The 17,505-nt window shown below is 39.7% G+C and overlaps 1 protein-coding gene across 3 annotated transcripts in view; it reads right to left on the bottom strand.

Moving 5' to 3' along the window:
• Positions 1-17,505, bottom strand: part of TAMM41 (TAM41 mitochondrial translocator assembly and maintenance homolog) — a 141,959-nt gene that overhangs the window by 54,675 nt on the left and 69,779 nt on the right. For all 3 annotated transcript variants that reach the window (XM_081177108.1, XM_081177107.1, XM_081177109.1), the window contains one exon: positions 5,779-5,976. The gene's annotated coding sequence lies outside the window, so the exon portion shown is untranslated. The remainder of the gene's footprint in view (positions 1-5,778; positions 5,977-17,505) is intronic.

Raw genomic sequence — 17,505 nt, 5'->3', positions numbered from 1 at the left:
CGGTTCCTTTTCAGAAGCATCTGTTCTCAGTTGCATTAAGATGTCACATTAGAATGAAATACAAAAAGGTCTTCAGTTTCCTTTTCACTATTTTATAGAATGAATATGTCACTCACCATAGAACAAGTTGGAAAAGGATTCAGACCATTTGAATTAGCTCCAGTTCCACCTTACATAGACTCCTTTCCAGAGTCAGTCATCTTTAACACTGCCCATGGCCTAGGCAAGCTTAACCAATGCTAGGCAGTGTTTCTTTTAAACAGCTGCAAAGTCCTGTGTTTTTTGCCCTTGACATTGCACATACAGTTGAAAGCTTGGATAGGAATACATATTCAAGACCCATGTTTATTTTGCATTAACTACTTCTGACAAGCAGGTCATGCAACCGTTATTCTTTCTCTAGCATAATCTGGGTTTTACAAATTCATAGCACAATGTTATTCATGTTTACTCAAACGTAACTTCCATTGATTCAAATGGGACTTATTCCTGTAAATAAATAAACAAACATAGGTTTATTACTATTGTTATATAATGTCAGTGTCTAAAAGCCATGCTTTCCTCTCTGTCTGAAAGCAATCAGGCCTAGCAATAAAGGGTATTGTAAAAATAAAATGTGATTTACTTAGACCAGATGTTTGTAAGGCAGGTTATAGCTCTGTTTACAACCGAAAGCTATGTGACAAGCCATTGTTGCTCGTGGTGAATTTATTCATTGATTTATCCCACCATCATTCCTCTGATCAGAGTTCTTAGGATTTCATCATGCTTTAAAAACCCACAAAAACAGTGGTGGGGCCAAAAAATTAGAGTGTCTTCTGCTGCCTGTGTCATTGCCTTAGTTTCTTAAATTTTACAGTCTAAATGCTTGCTGTATTATGTCCCTGCTTTGTTGAGAGATAAAAAAGCTTCACTTTGATTTGTTCACTCCTAATTAACTTTCCCCCTGCAACAGTCTAAATTAATAAGATTTGAACATTTAATTTGAGAATACTAAAAAAAAAAAGCTGTCAGCTACTACAAAGAGGACAAATAAATGGGTACATTATGAAAACACACAGTAGAGACTTTTGTCTTGCTCCCAAATGATGCCAATTAAGCTTTTATGGGAGAACGAAATCATGGTGAACAGCACCAGACCTTATATTGGCTTTTAATATGTGCTCTCTAATTACAATAACAGGCTTGGGTGATGATGGTTGTTTGTTTGTTTTGTGATGACCACAACTTTGTCACAGTATTTTGTGCCCAATATTTTTTTCAACAATGTGGATTGTGCCTATAGATTTGTAGGTGGGGGGCTTCTTAATTGTTTACTAGTTTCCTGAAAATAAAGAACTAACAATAGCCAAGTTATTAGAAAGCAAATCCAAACAATAATCTGGGCAATAACAAATGGAAATTTACCACAGCACTCTCTATGTGCTGAAGAACAAAGCTCAGTTGTCAGGTAATGTCTAATTTTGTATTTAGGGTGAGTCTTTCATTTAAAAAAGAAATCCTCCAGCATAAATGATTTTCTAGCTTTGTAGCATGTAATTATGTTGAGGTTTTTCCTCTGGGCTGGAGGAATAAGAGAAGCTGGGGGAAAGTGAGGCAGTCTGCAATCCAAAATGCTTGTGATAAAACTTGGATGTAGAGCAGAATACAAAACAGGCGTGGCAGCTGAACTGTACTCTCTTGCTTAAAATGATGTTTCTAAAAGGTTCTGCAAATATAAAACTAAACGTCCACCAGCGCACCATTTTGGATGCAAAACTGAACCACAAAGCTCACTGTAAACAGAAACATTCAGATTCTTCTTTTGTACTACAGAAAAAAAAAGGTGGCTGTTTATATGCAACCCCAATCTTCAAGAGAGCTCCATCCATTTTGAAAATGTCAATACTATATTTCAGAAAGGGCTACTGCTGCCTTAATTTGGATCCCTTAAAAGATTTGCATCAGTGTGTTTGCAGTTGTGGCTTTATTGATTTCAAAAGGTCCCTTTTCATCCATCTGCACTTCTTTTCCCAACAAAATTTTATATATAGAAGTGCTATTCCTATGCTGGTTCTGTTTCCCCTTCCTTCAGGCAGTGGAGAGATGCCTGAACAGACTTAGCCACAGAGCTGTCAAACGCTATATGGGCCTATCAGTCTTAAACACACTATCCTCAGAGTGAGGTTGAAGCATAGCTATCTGTTCAATAATGCTATTCTGGTTGGTTGGTGTTTTTTTAACAGTTTACTCAACTTGGCTGTTTAAGTGATACTTCTGTTCCTATAGCAACTCTTAAAATTTCAGGAAATGTCTACAGTAAGTAGATCTAAATTGCAACTATTAATCCATGGCAATGGGGGTGGGGGTGGACTTAGCTTTTTTAAAAAAAGAGAAACCTGTAGTACATAAAGAGCAAGTGTGGTAGTCTAAGACTTAAGCAGAGAGTTAGTTTAGCTATCACAAAACATCACAGCATTGTCATCTCTAAGGCTTGGAAGAAAAGGTCACTGAAGTTCTTCTACGTGTTGCGTTATCATGTCCTCTTGGGACAATCTAGAAGCAGAGTTGCTCATTTGGGGCCTATTAGGATGGATTCCTGATGGCTCTATGGGGGTTATCATGGCTAATGGTTCTGTTGAATTTCAGGCTGACTTCCCTCTGGAATGGGGAAATGGCCCAGGAAGCTGGCACACAATCATTTCTCAGAGCTTTTCAAGAGTCCAATTAACTTCTTGGATTTATGGGGAGATGGGAATGGCTGCAGCAATAGGAGAAGAAAACCTGTGGTTAATCACACCCCAAGACTTCACAAACCATCACCTAAATTTGTCCAGTGCTGTATGTATGTGTGAGTATGCAAATTTGAGTCATGGACTTGAGAATGGATCTTTAAAGTATATAACCCTTGGACAATTATTCATTTTTATGGGGCATGGTGCTCAAGCATATACTGGCAACTCAGCTTGGCTGCCCCATGTGCTTATTTCTTTATTTTGGAAAAAAAACCATGGTCAATCCCAACATCATTTCAACAACTAGAAATGTTCATGTTGTTTCTCTTCTCCATGTTCCATTATTTATGTGGTTTGACAATTAGAATTGCTTCTGACAGAAAAAATCTACCATAAAGACAAACCATAAAATTTTTTTGCTAATAGTGTTATGTCTAATTTTGTATTTAAGGACATACTCAAAATGCTTTAAAAAAAAACCCATCCTACTTCTTCAAAGAATAAATGTCTCTGAAACAGATAAAGAGCAAAAGGAATTTACCTCTTATAGTGATTGCTCCTGTTTATTTATATTCAATCTTTTGGCCTCCAAAGCAGCTCACAAAAAATAACATACAGATACAAAAAATAAAATAAAAAATATCAAGCTCAAAAAAAAAATTCAAGCAAACCAAAGTTATATATATAAAAAAATCTTTTTCTAGCCAAATGGAGTAATATTCCTGCCAGAATGACAAAAGGCAGCTCCCACAAAGATGCCAGCGGGAAAAAGAGAAAATAATTTGGCAGCTTCTCCTGATAAGGATGCCAGGCAGTCAGATGGGTCAAGGAAGGTGGAAAAGTTTATCTGTTGGTGGTTCCAGCACAGTCTCCTGCAGCAGTCCCCTGAGATATTACTACCCTAGTCCCCTCCTGCTTGTTATGCATTGCAAAAGTAACTTTTCTATTTTTGTATGGAGCATTTGAGCACTCTTTAATAGCTTGTGTTGCACTGACGTCTGATGCATTTATATGCTTACTCTTGTTATTTACCTACTTACTGTATTTATATCTTATACTTTTGGTCTGGAAGAACCCCGATGGCACCTTGCAAGGAAATTAAAAAATACAACAGCAAAACAATATACAATAAAGCAACAAAAAGCAATAAAAATACATAAAAGCAAAGCAAAACAGCAGCATTACAATAAAAACCATATCCAGCAGCCCAAAGCATCAGAAGCTAGAAGCTGTTACAGCACTAAATGGATCATAAAGAGTGTTCTTAAAAAAAAAAAGAGTTTAAGCAGGTTGTGTAACTGAAGATTTTAATCTCATGAGGATTATATTTATAGAAAAACGGCAATATGCAGTACAATCCTAAATGTATATTTGTTACAAGTTCCATTGGCTCCAGCACCGCTTACTCCCAATTGAATTCACAGGATCACACACTCAAACATGCTGAGAAAAAGATAGGGAAGAGTAGAGGTGTGGGGTGTAAGCATTATTTGGTAAATGAGATATGGGTCTTGAAATCAGAACTACAACTGATGTGTTTTGGGGTCCAGTTTTGTAGGGTTGCATTGCCTTGATCCATGCTGAAAGTAAATGTGTTGAGTTAAGCGGACGCTTCTAAGTGAATAGTGAAGATGGTGAGGGAACAGATCCCCTTGTCCAACTGTGCAAGACTTTGGGATCTTCGGCAGGGACAGATGAAGCAATTTGGTCTGTTTGGGATTTTGACAGGGGGCTATCCTCTGCAGAGCAATTTATTCATTGTCGAAAGTGTTGACTCCACCTTTTAAAGTCTGATTAAGAAAAACAATTGATCATGTATTATGGGATGCAACAATAAAAAGAAGAACTCTCCTCTGCAACCTGATTTACATAGACACTGACAATTTATCTTTGGGAACTCACTTTGGAACACAAACCTTTGGGGTCTACTGTTGACAATTTTGTGGAAGTTCTTACAAGATATGATTAGTTGTGATTGAAAAGTTGTAGCATTATAGTCAGTATGTACATGGTGGTGGTAATAAGGCCTCTTCCCTTGGCCTTGCAGTGACATTAACCCCTGATAAGAAGTTAGGGTAGGGATAGGAAGTCTACTGCCCCCGTATGTACACCGGAGTCAAGAAGCATATACACACACACTTGATCAAAAATGTACTTTTTAGAGACCCAGGGAAGGAGGCTGAAATTTGAAGATATGTGTACAAGCATCATCATCATCATTATTATTTTATTTATTTGTATACCGTTCTATATCTGCAGGTCCCAGGGCAGTTACAATATAAAAGCACAATATAAAATCACGAAATACATAATAAAAATTAAAACCTCCCAATAACAACCCAATAGTAAGAAAAAAAACCAATAATCCTTATGCTTATAAGAATATCCTTCACAGTTTGCTAAAGAACAAAACACAGAACTGACTTTGACCAGGGATAGATACCAAATAATAGTTGATAAATAGCAGCAGTTGGAGTATACAAATTAGTGACACATATTAAAAGGGGAAAGGGGGTGGTGAAGAGAGATGCAGAAGCAAGTACAGTGGTACCTTGGTTTACGGACTTAATCCGTTCCAGAAGTCTGTTCTTAAACCAAAGCGTTCTTAAACCAAGTTGTGCTTTCCCATAGCAGCGGGCGACTCAATTTACAAACGGAACACACTCAATAGGAAGCGAAACATGTTCTGCTTCCAAGGCAAAGTTCACAAACCAAAACACCTACTTCCGGGTTTGCAGCGTTCTTAATCCAAGTTGTTCATAAACTAAGGTGTTCTTAAACCAAGGTACCACTGTATTGCAAAGATACTTGTATACACTGTATTGCAAAGAGAAAGAGAGAGGGCACAAAGGAATATGCTGAAAAATTGTATAAAAGCAATCCAAATTTTTCATATTTTTTCAGCTCCTGACTGTAGCATTGTAGCTTAACCAACATGCCTGGGGTTGGTTTGATGTGTTTTGCTTATAATCCAGCATGTATCAGCCAGGTGGCAGGGTAAAATATATACTAGGAAGTCATAGCCCTGCTTTTGTAGTTCTTGAAAATGAATACTCCTACTTACTTCATCAAAGTGATGAAGAGGTTTCCCCTCTTGGTTCTAGCTGCTGGCAGCTCTTCAGAACTTCTTCCCACTGATTAGGTCTTGCACTTGTTCTTCCATGGCCTTAATAGCACTCTTCAATATTTAAAGCCAGCAAACCTGTGCTGATATCAATATTTCAAAGCAAGGCAGCAGCTGCATTGCCACTAGGCAAGAAGCCTGGAAAAAACAAAACAATTTGATTTCTTGCACTGGAAACCTAGGATTTTAATAACATTTCAGAGTTTAGGCATAATATATAATTATAGATTATATGTCGAATATTGCTTCAATAAAAATTGATTCAAGAAAATAAGATTATTATTATTGCAGCAGGGGGGAAAACCTGATTTAATTTGATGTGAATATGCTTATGCCTAGAGGGTGTTTGATGTTTCCTGATCTCCATGGTTCACAATGCTTTTGTGCCCATGTAATGAAAATGTATACTCATAAATCATTTTAGTGTGCCATGTGCACACTTTCCTGTTTTGATCTTTATGTGCCTTGTTCGGTTGATACTCAATGGGCATTTAAATGTTCCTACTTGATGTCTGCTGCACTAAAAAGTGGTTTTCACAATGCATTCCCAGAGTAATCAGTTTTACTTTGGATATTGTTTTCTTGAGAACACCGCAGCCGGAGAATGCTCCGGGGCAAAGTAAATAGGGAAAATGGACATTTAGAATCATTTAGGGACTTTCCAGTAAACAGAATGAGATAAAAGATATACAATCACAAGTATATTTTTATATAAAAGTGACATTATCAGGGATTTTTTTAGCACTGTTCAATGCACAAAGTAAGTAAGTAAAGCAGATATGCAATATTTCTGTATATATTTCATAAGCTTAGACTACAGATGGAGAGTAGTACTTTTGGTGGGTGACACAGTGTTCCTTCTAGAGTAGTTTGTCCAGCTTTTATCCCACCCTGCACTCAGCTCTCATCTGTGGCTCCTAGAAGCCATCAGCATGCTACAGCAGCCACATCCCAGGAACAGTTTTGACTGGCTAACTAAACCAGCTAAACCAGGCAGCAGGTCTCAAACCCTGAGTGAATTAGGAACTCCCCCCTGCATGTGAAGACAGGATCTGGCAGATTAAGCAGATGAAACCAATAGTGGGTCTGATGGTCAAGAAGGTGGTTTCTGCACATGCTGTAGACTGTGAGGGGCAGATGGAACTCATCAACCTGGGAAGGTAGCCTGTCTAGGAGAAGGAAAATTCTGATCCTAAACCTTAGCTGCCTTGCAGGATATCTTGGGAGGAAAAAAAGGCTATGCAGTAAACTCAAAACAAATCCGGAGTGAAGTCCCTAAGATGGTAGGATGGCGCCTTGTACACCTTCTTCCAGCAACGCCTGCAGCCAAGCTGGTGTCAAATGTATTGCTCTGCTTTCCTTGGGACCACATCAGTGAGGTGGAGAGGGGGCGGTCTTGTTGTCAGGGCAGTCCAGGACCTTCATACACACTGTCCAGGTTTACACTCCAGGGAAGTCACTTCGGTGCTGCTAACACAGTGGTTTGACTTCACCCCTGGAGTAACACTCCATTGTCTCTTGAGACGGACTGATGCCAACAACAAGACTACAAATATTTCTTCTCAGAAATTCAGTTTCATAATCTATAAAGTTAATGATAGAGCTGCCGTTCAGGAGAAACAATGATTACTGTAACTAAGTGCCTGAAGATTTTAAATTCTGAATGAGCATCTGAACCTCTAAAGGGAAATACGTAAACGGGAAAACATTTGCAAAGAAATAGGAATGGCAATTAAATGGAGTTTCTGAGAAAATGGAAGAAGATGAACATATGTATAACCTGCTACCTGCTCTCTGTCATGGCCACCCAATTTACTAGAAAAGGGTGGGAGATGCAAAAAATACAGTAATCCAAGCCAACACCATCCCATCCAGGGAGCCAAATATATGCTGACTAGTATGAATGATTACTTGGAAGGGTTTTCCATTTTCTGCCATGTTAAGGTAAAGAGAGGAGTGACCCATTATTAATCCTGAAAGCTGTTGCAAATTGTGAAGCCTTGAGGAAAGGCCATAGCTCAGTAGCTCTGCTTTGCATTCAGAAGGTCCCAGATTTAATCACTTGGCATCTCCAGGTAGGGCTATGATGAACGACCCTGCCAAAGATCCAGTGCCAATCAGCACAGGAAGCACTGAACCAGATGGGTCAGTGGCCTGGCTCAGTATAATGCAGCTTCATATGCACCTAAGGTATATTAACACTTTCATATAAGCAAAGCTCATTTTCCAGGTGGGTATGATGATAACCTAGAAAATCTTAAATTCATAGATTTCTTACTTTGGAATTACATTGACTGTGATTTTTCTGTACTTGCTTTGCTTTGAAAGACTGACCTGCCTTCAATCGTATGCACACTGGACATGCATTCTTAATTTTGGAGCCCCTGAAGTCACACAAATGAGCTGTGTATCTTTGAAGTTGAATGACTTATGCAAAGTAAGAAGATACATGCACAGTTACATATTTTACTTGCACAAATTGGTTTGGGAAGATAATAGCTTTCATAATGTTACTAGAAAAACAAATTGCACTGCTTTTGTTTCCACGTTGTCCTCCTGGATGAGAGCAAGCTTTTCTGGATCTCATAACAGTGATTAGTTAAATAAAGTAAACTGCAATATAAAATGAATTATAATCCTAAGCATACCACCTAAAGAAGCTGAAAATGGGAACTTTCAGGACAGACAGGAAAAAAAGAGCACTTCTTCATATACTACATAGGTAAAGTATGGTGTTCACTCCCATAAGAAGCAGCAACGGACACCAATCTAGGGCTCACCCACATTTATCTTTTGCCCCACACTTTCTAGGCACTGGTCCGCAATTTAAAGCACCATGTCTGAGCCCCTCCCTCTTTTTTGCCCCAGCACTTTCTCCGCGAAAACCCACTAAACAAAGCTGAATCAGAACAAATGGCAATTAAGGTTTCCCACAGATTGCTTTTTGATCTGATTCAGCAGTGAAGAGTGTAAGTGTGTTTTTGCAGGGAAAGTGCAGGAACAGAAAAAAGTGTGGTTCCAGAGGAAGTCTGGATGAGCCCTTAGATGGCTTCAGAAGAGTATTGGACAAATTAAGGAACAATAAGTATCAATGGCTACTAGTCATTATGAACATGTGCTATCTCCAGTATTGGAGGCAATCTGGGCTCTGAATCTGAGTTACTGGAGAACATGAAGGGGTGAGCAAGTGCTATTGGGCTCATATACCTGGATTCCCATAAACATCAGGGAGGAGAGGGCAGAAATGTTTGAGCTGGAGGAGCAATCTGCTTAGCACTATTTTTAATTCCTCCCTTTGTGTTGTTAAATTCCAGATTTTAAGATGGCAAAAACTGGAGGGGGGGGGAATACGTAAAGCTCTATGTAATAAAATGTCACCAGTGCAAACTCATTAACCAATAATGCCTGACTATATATTTTGCTCTGTAGTTTGATTTGAAATCAAGGTCTTGGTGCGTGGTGTTTCACCTACCTAGTTTCAAGGTATGCAGAAGCAGCCACTTGCATCTGTTACGAACAGCTGAACTGCAAGAATTATACTCTTAGGGATTTGTAGATCATTCCACTGGGCATGTAAAAGTGCCCTCTCTCTTGCCCTATAAAATATTTTATTGTTGGAAATGCTATTGAACTCCTGGGGAAAATGAAGTAATTACATATTTCATGAAGGATAGTTTGCTCACTTTCCCAGGTATGAAAGTTATATTACAAACCATTTTTCATTTGCCTATGAAAGCAGATATGACATTATTAGGTGCTTGCATCTCTTTCTTATTGAGCCACTGTTTTTATTTCCATACAGCTATATTATTCTTACTTCTACTGCTATTTATCCACAGAATGTTAATCCATGCCCAGGAAAGTCCTGCAATTATCTGTGGTTTTGCAGCAATCATCATGGATAAGCAATGCAGAGCTATGGAGAGTAGCTGAGCCAAAATTTTCCACAAACAACTTACATCCACAGCAGAAATCTGAACAATCAATGTATCTTGCCCAGACATGTTTAAAAGAACAATCCTTTACCCGGGATCCACTGAAGAGCCAGAAAATATGACAATACAAGATGGTGACCAGTGCAGCCATTCTGCTGGTGAAGGCAAGTCAACAGAATGGTTTAAACGGGGGTGGGAGGGAACATGGGCAGGATGGAAGTGGCACAGTAGAGAAATAAACTTATGTGGGATGTAAAACCGCAGTCAGGTACAACATTCCTACAGTGGGCATGTTAGGGGATGTTTTGTAGCACTCAGGAGAAGACTTCCCGTTTCCTCCTGAGCTAGGACAGACTTACACTACATGTGACTTGAAGAGGATGTGGTCTGTTGTACTAGCATGGAGGAGCACAAGGCTTTGGATAAAGGCTATGAAGCAAGAGGGACAGTGGCTAGAATTCAGGTGGTTAAAATCCGAGAATCAATCTTACTGAACACAGGTATGGGCACATCTTCATGCCTACCATGTGACAGAGAAGAAGGCTTTGCCACCATTGTAACCTTAAGTAGCCACCCAGCAGAACTCTTTCATGTGGTAAAGGAGGTGGTAGGACCTGAACAGATGGAGGAGATGATTGTCTTGTTGGAGGTCTGCTGTGACAAATTTGGTAGGCTCTCCTTAAAGCCACCCATTTGGAACAGGATGCCACAGTTAAGTCCTTGGGTGGAAAAATCCTTCCTCACTACTGTCATGAGAGGGGCAGGAGAAGTGCAATAAAAATTATAAACACAATCATATACAATCTAGCAGGCCCCCCCATAATCCAGCAGAGTATCATAAGAGCCGAAGAACCACATTTAACATACAGCAGGTCAGTCCAATGTGCCTGAAAACACTGCAGAAATGAGGTGACTGTTAAGCAATGGTCCTGGTAGGCTGCAATGTATAGCTGGTAAATTCAGCATGCCATGTCACATGTTCTGCAGGTCTAGTTTACTCAAATGTTTCCAAAAGGCTGGTAGAAATGAACTTTAAAACTGCAGCAGCAGCAGCAGCAACAACAACAAACATGCACTTCATATTTGAAATACAAGGCCTATATTTTATTTTCTGAGACAAAGCAATCTCATAAGAAGCAGTCTTAAAGGTAAAGTGACCCCTGACTGTTAGGTCCAGTCGCGGATGACTCGCTTCATTGGCCGAGGGAGTAGGCATACAGCTTCCGGGTCGTGGCCAGCATAACTAAGCCACTTTTGGTGAACCACAGCAGCACACGGAAATGCTGTTTACCTTCCCACCGGGGTGGTACCTATTTATCTACTTGCACTTTGACATGCTTTCAAACTGCTAGGTTGGCAGGAGTAGGGACTGAGCAATGGGAGCTCACTCCGTTGCAGGGATTCGAACTGCTCACCCTTTGATTGGCAAGCCCTAAACTCTGTAGACCACAGCACCACCCGCATCCCTGTAAGAAGCAGTCTTATGCAGCTGATAAACAATTTACCAGTACTAAACAGCTTGGAGGCCTGATACAACTTGTTAAAATACAGTTGTACATTTATCCACTCCATGTTTACAGCATCTTCAGGCTTTGTTTTGCACATGGCACCTTAGTATGTTTGTTGCTTCAATGGTTACAAGTCTATCTCTATTCCAGTTATTATTCTAGTAAATTTGGTTTTATATTTTTAAGCCAGTTTGTGGTGTTGTTGTTTTGCCTCTACTTGCAGCCAAACAGAAAGTTATGTAGCTTCTCATAATTATTTCTCTGTAGTTTTGCCACACTAACTTTACAGCAAAGGCTACATACATCGTTTCTGTTCAGAAGTCTAAGAACCCAGGAAAACATGGAAGACTTGTCTATCTCCAGCTATGCAGTATAAGAGCAAGGGTGAATCATGGCATAGCAGGCTTCTGAAGAATATGCTAAGATTTGCCCTAGAATAAATGATTATGCAATGTGTACTTGGGGAAACAGACACATAAATACATCTAAGAGCCTGTGAGTCATACAGGATGCTAATAGGATCCCCAGACAATTGCACCCTAAAGAAAGATAAGGGGGGCTAAAGTTATGAAAAATGAATAATTTAATAAACTGATAGGTACAGCAAGAGCACTCTGACAAGAAGTTAAGACACACACCATTTCTAATATAAGTATTTTGACAGAAGAAATCACTCAAAATAATCTGATCTCATTAAACACGTATTTTCTGTACTTCACTGGCATACTTAAAATTTAAGAATGTTTGAAAAACACTTTTTCTTTTCTTTTTGCACTTTGTGTTCTGTGCCATATGGGATGCAAACTGCCACCTCCAGAATGTTCATCCCTTTATTTACTAATTAAAAAGCAACACCCACCTAGTTCATATGCTTATTCCACAGAAAGGAAGTACTGTACTTGTATTTTTTAAATATATATATAAAATCCTCCTTGCGAAGATAACATCAGAAAGTAGAGGCTCAGGTGTTGTTTTTTAAATGGGAAAAGATTTAATAATTTATTTACTTCTGCGGCATACAATGGACTCCGATTGACTCTCCTTGGAAACATACATTAATTAATTTCAGCCAACCGTGCAAGTCAAAAGAGGGGAGATGTCATTCAGAGAGTGGCAGCTTTGTGCTCCATCCGTTCCCACTCTGTTATTTGTTGCAGATGATTACAGCTATAAACGCATGACTATAAAACTGGAGATTGGGTTTCCAAGGATGCACACCCAATGCTGCAGTTTGCACTCTCAACCTATTCTAGATGCAAACTAGGATGCAGGCATGCCAACTCCTAGGGGTGGAGCTATCTTCAGCCCCCTCAATGTTAAGGGGGCAAAGGAGGCCAAGTGCAGGGCTGAGCATACTATGTTTCAGTGGCTGGCTGCTTCTGAGGATAAGTGAGGAAGCCAAGCCACACTGGGCTCTGCACCTGGTCTCCTCCCAATGATGCAACATTGCCCCCCCCCCAATCTTAGACCAAGACTGAGGTTGCAATGGAAATAATGTTTGTAATGGAATAATCTTGGACTCTAAAACCGAAATAATAGTTTTAGGCGAATAGTCTCATTTTTTACATTGTCTTTCCAGAAATAATTGTTGTGTGACTTAAGGAGAGTATTTCAGTTCCTTGATACCAACAACTTCTGAAAAAACAGTAAGAATAATCTCTCGTCTGCAAGCAACATTCCCCGCTAGTGTAAACTTTAATGAAACATGCCATAGCGTCTTGTGTATTTGACCTGACAGCAACCTGTCAGCCTTTCTGACAAGCTAAAGACTTGGGTCATCTAATAATTGAGGCCACATCTTGTATGGCTACGGCAAACAGATATTAATTGAGAAACAGACTATAGCAAACCGTACCACTTCTAACAAGATTCTCTATACAAAATAAACAAACAAACCCTGGTCTGAATAAATTCCAAATCTAAATAGAAAATTAGCTGTGTGTGTGTGTGAGAGAGAGAAATTCAGGGAGTTTTCTAGTGAAAACTGAGAGGACTCTGAATCCTCACATGCTAGCTGTCATGGACATTAGCAATCCAGAAAGGCTGGGATGGACTGGGCATGGTAAACACATGTGGGATTTAAGGGGGCAGGGCTGCTGTATATGCCTCCATACCTCTAGTCTGCATCCTTGCTTTGCTCTTCTTCATCAGCATCCACTAATTAGTATCCCACTTTCTTCTCCAAAATGGTTCCTGGGGAATTTGGAGCTTCAACTAAAGGATACCAGTTACAGATAGGTATCCGTGTTGGTCTGCCATAGTCAAAATAAAAAAATTCCTTCCTGTAGCACCTTAAAGACCAACTAAGTTAGTTCTTGGTATAAGCTTTCGTGTGCATGCACACTTCTTCAGATAAAGGATACCAATATTTGTTAAGAACAGACAGCAGTTAAAATGGGATTATGCCTTATTGAAAGTTGTTTTATCTGAAAATAACTATTCAGCCAGCCAACTGGTTAACAAGCACTGATTGCCTTGCAAATGCAAAATTCCCCAGCGGGTTTCTAGTAGTTGTCAGAATGAGGACTGGACTGACCTGAGAGTGAGTCTGTATTAACATTCTTAGGGTTGATAGGGCTTCTAATTGGATCTCTCTTTTGCTACAGTTTAGGTCTTACATTGTCCTTTCTTACTTTTCCTATTATACATAATGCTGGAAATGGAGAAGGCAGGAAGTCACAATATCCTTTGTTCAGCCAGGCCACTGCAGAATCTTTATTGGATATTGTCTGTTGAATCTAAACAGAGGCTGAACAACCACAAACAGAGAAGGTTCATTCATTAAACAAAAGCAAATGTCCATCTAATTAAAGTAGGTACTATTAGGAGTTATTGTTACTTTCAGTGGTCATTGCTCTAGATGGAGGATTATAGCGAAAATAGACTGTACTGCATGGCAGGCTTGAGACATACTTTAATGATTTTGGTTAGGGGCATTTCAGGAAATGGGAAAGTTTTAATAGGGCCACTTTCTTATATATATTAGATTTGAAGAGGCCCTATTGAGAACTTGAGTCTGAATGACTGGCAATGCCCTGGGGGTGAAGAGTTTTATATATACTTGAGAACACACAAAGAACGGATGTGAAGGAAGGAGGATGAGCAAGGCTTGCACAAAGGCTGGTTTCCAATTCCAAGTCAAACCTTTATTTTCTGAATGAAGTTAAGTGGAAAGTAAACTAATTTCTCAGGCGCAGTGGAAAGGCTCTAAAACATCCCGGGTCTTCATTTCTAAAACACTGGGAATAAATGCACACCATCTGACACACACGGCAGCTTAAGCAGATGTTAAGTAACATGAATAATGCATCCTCACCTCTCAATCATTATTCTGCCTAACTCTGGAAGAGAGGAGGAGATTCTGTGCAGAAAGATTACTTTTTAAAAACCAATTTATTTGTGTGAAAAGAGAGTTATGGGATGCTATTACTACTCTATTCCCTTGGCTGAAACTCATATGTAACAGTGGGTGGCGAGTGTTCCTGAAAGCAACTCTCTCTTACACTTGCATTTTGCTATGCGAGACTACTGAAGGTGTCCGTAGGGACACTGTGTGGGTAGCACTAGGACTCATTTCTGAGTTCTGAAGTCCAGAAAACAAATGCGAGTGGAAAGCACACTTCAACCATTCTGGGACAGGCTTCATGTTCACATTCTCAAGGGAGAGACCTAGAAGTGTCCTAGCTGTTTTGTTTTTATAGTTCAAGGGATTTTTTTCTACTTCAAGGGCATCTTGAGCTACACATGTATCAGACTTCAGGTTTCTAGCCTGTGAAGAGCAACAAATCTGAAAGCACAGGGATTCAGTCAGTTTCAAGCATCTTTATAGAAATGTAGCATCAACCTTCCCCAAGGTGGTGTTCTCCAGATGTTTTAGACTACAGTTCCAGCTAGCGTGACCCGGACTGATGGGAGTTGTAGTCCAAAACATCTGGAAGGTATCAGGATGGGGAAGGCTGTGTGGTGTGTGGCAGTGAGAGTGACTGATTTATTGTAGGTTTTTGAAATGAACTTTTCCATGGAAATTGCTTCTGACTCTTAGTCTGAAGAATATATGCAGAACAAGTGCAGTGATGGGGCAATTGACTGACATCTTGCTTACCAATCCTATTATCATCTCTTCATGGGTGAGGTGAGTCTTTGTGCAAGGAAGAACCAGGAAAAGCATGTAGCTTCCCCCTCATTTTCCCCACCTAGAAAAACCCTTATGCAAGCTAAGAAAATGTGATATTTAGGCAATGCACTTCCAGAGCAGATTTGCTCTATTTTCCTGTTATCCCAGCCAAGTCCCATAGGCACAATTAGTCGCCCACATGACCGAAATACAAACTCCATTCAACTGTTATTTACAGTGACCTTCTAAATACTTTCAGATGTTTGGGAGCGGTGCATACCAAGAGCTTTACTGATATTTGCAAGTCAAGTCTTGGACTTGTTCCATATCTGTCTAAATAAACGATTCAAATGCAAGCATCTGTTAAAACATATTCATCAGCTTAACTGTCTTATATGTACATCTGAAGCAACACAGCATTGCATTCTCTATCACAAAAGGGCATTAGTTTACAAATGCAGAATATGTTTTATAAATTGTAGAAGAATATGTTTATACAAATATTTAAGAGAGGAAATAAAAGTGACAAATGTGCTCATTTGTTTTCAGTAGTATGCAAATACTTTTGAATAAACATTAAAGAGAAGAGTAATTAAAAGTGTAGTATAAAATGGTGAATGTGGTGGGTATTGTATAAACAGCAGATCATGACAAATTTAATAGCAAAGCTGATGTTGTTGGCCGACGGCTCTCATCATCTCTAACTATTAGCAATTCTGGCTGGGCTGATGGGAGCTGGTCTTGAGCAACACCTGGAAAGGCCACAGATTCCCCATGCTTACAGGACTGGGCTTTCAGGACAATAAAAAATGACAGTCCCTACAGGAAAGGGCTTTCTGCACAATTAAATTTATTTATTTATTTATTTATTTATTTATTATTATTATTATTATTATTATTATTATTATTTTATTAAGTTTGTATAGCACCCTTCATTCATAGATCTCAGGGCAGTCCACAACATAAAAATACTGTATAGAAAAAAACCACAAAATACGTAATAAAAATAAGAACAGAACAAAACCAATAATTCCCCCTCCCACAACAGATATAAAAGGGTATCAGATGTTAACCAGCTAAAGGCCTGGTTGAAGAGGAACGTTTTTGCCTGACACCTAAAGGGGTACAATGAAGGTGCCAGTCGAACCTCCCTGCTATTAAGATTTCAGCAAAATATTTGACACAACATTATGTGCAAAGTTTTAGAAAGGCAGGAAAGTAAACAATCAATAGATATAGAGCTGTGACAGCCACTGGTGAAGTTTGTGGATGGCATCAGGTGCAGAGGATCTAAAACTCCATTCCCTTTATTGGCATCAATAGTAATAGCAGAATTATACAGCATTAACTGTATAAGCAAAGGACTAGTGTAAGAGAAATGTGATAAAATACAATGGTAGGAGTGGAAAGGCATGCCTTTTGGAACTCAGAACAGTGATTCATGGGCTTGAGATTCAGACAAAATTACATGAATCAATATGCTGTTGCCATAGGGAAAGCAACTGCAATTCTATGATGCATTAAATGTTTGGTACTGGCAAGTCCTCACTTAGAATGCCAGAAACCTGTAAAGAATGCTTGAGGCCCAGCTGTAACAGTTTATAGAAAACAGCTACTGATATGATCACAGAAATAAATATGACAATGCTCAGGGCTGACCGAAGACATTTTGGCACCCCCACCCCACCTGGGGAAGAAGTGAGTGAAGTTCTACATCAGGAACAAGAGTGGGGAGGAATCAAATCAACCTTCCCCAATGATTGAAGTGGAAATTGTTGCAAGTGGGAGAAGGGACCCACACTGAATCATGCCAGGTAGGTGCAGAGCCCAGAGGGCAACCCACGCCATTTCCTTCCTAGGGGTGGGAGGAGACCAGCATAACCTCCTCTTCACCGAGAGGCCACTATAGAGGCTGAATTTGGGGGGCTGCCAAAGAGGCAGCAGATCCGGCCTCCAAGGAGTGTGTGGCAGAGGTGGTGACAGCAAGCAAAGCATTTCTTGGAGGATGGATCTTGCTGCCTCAGTGGATCCTGCCACCCGAGGCAGTCGCCTCAGCTTGCCTCATGGGTGGGCTGGCCCTGACAATGCTACAAGTTATGGGCCCAACTCC

The sequence above is a fragment of the Podarcis bocagei genome, assembly GCF_964188305.1.
Source record: "Podarcis bocagei genome assembly, chromosome: 2".
Lineage (NCBI taxonomy): Eukaryota > Metazoa > Chordata > Lepidosauria > Squamata > Lacertidae > Podarcis > Podarcis bocagei.
This window is presented reverse-complemented; position numbering and strand designations above follow the sequence as displayed.